A 601-nucleotide genomic window follows, 5' to 3' on the forward strand; every position below is an offset into this window, starting at 1 on the left:
GTAGCCAAAACACTTCATGGTTTTCTGCAGTGGGAAATACACCTGCACGTGCACGTACATGTACATATATATATGTATATATATATATATTGTGTGTGTGTGTGTGTGAGTTTGTGTGTATGGGAAGGAGGGTGTTGCATAAATAACAGCGGTAGAAGATCTATGCGTACCGTACACACATGACTCTTTGTATCCCTTTTTTCCCCTATTTTATTCCTTCATGCACAGAACTTTCTTTTACTTCTTCTTGTTCCTTTTCTTTTCACTCCGATACCCCTATTTTTTTTTCTTGTCTTCTCTTCTCTTCCCTTCTTTTTTTCTTCTTTGTTTTTTTTTCAATTAAATCCATACACATGCCACCCTGTCGCTTTTCACGAATACTTCCCCACATATCAACTGTTGCAAGGAAAAATAATGTTTTTTTTTGTTTTATCTCAAAACGAAAACGAAAAAACAAACAAACAAAAAACAAAAAAAGATGCTACTTGGCTTTCTCCACTCACCCCCTCCCCAAGTAAGGCTCGTGCTCACGTTGGAACGTTCATTAACACAAACAAACTAGCTGTATTTTACCCAGTGGGAGGCGCGATTTCTTTTCTTT

The sequence above is a fragment of the Trypanosoma equiperdum genome, assembly GCF_001457755.1.
Source record: "Trypanosoma equiperdum strain OVI genome assembly, contig: ctg_1511, whole genome shotgun sequence".
Taxonomy (NCBI): Eukaryota; Euglenozoa; class Kinetoplastea; order Trypanosomatida; family Trypanosomatidae; genus Trypanosoma; species Trypanosoma equiperdum.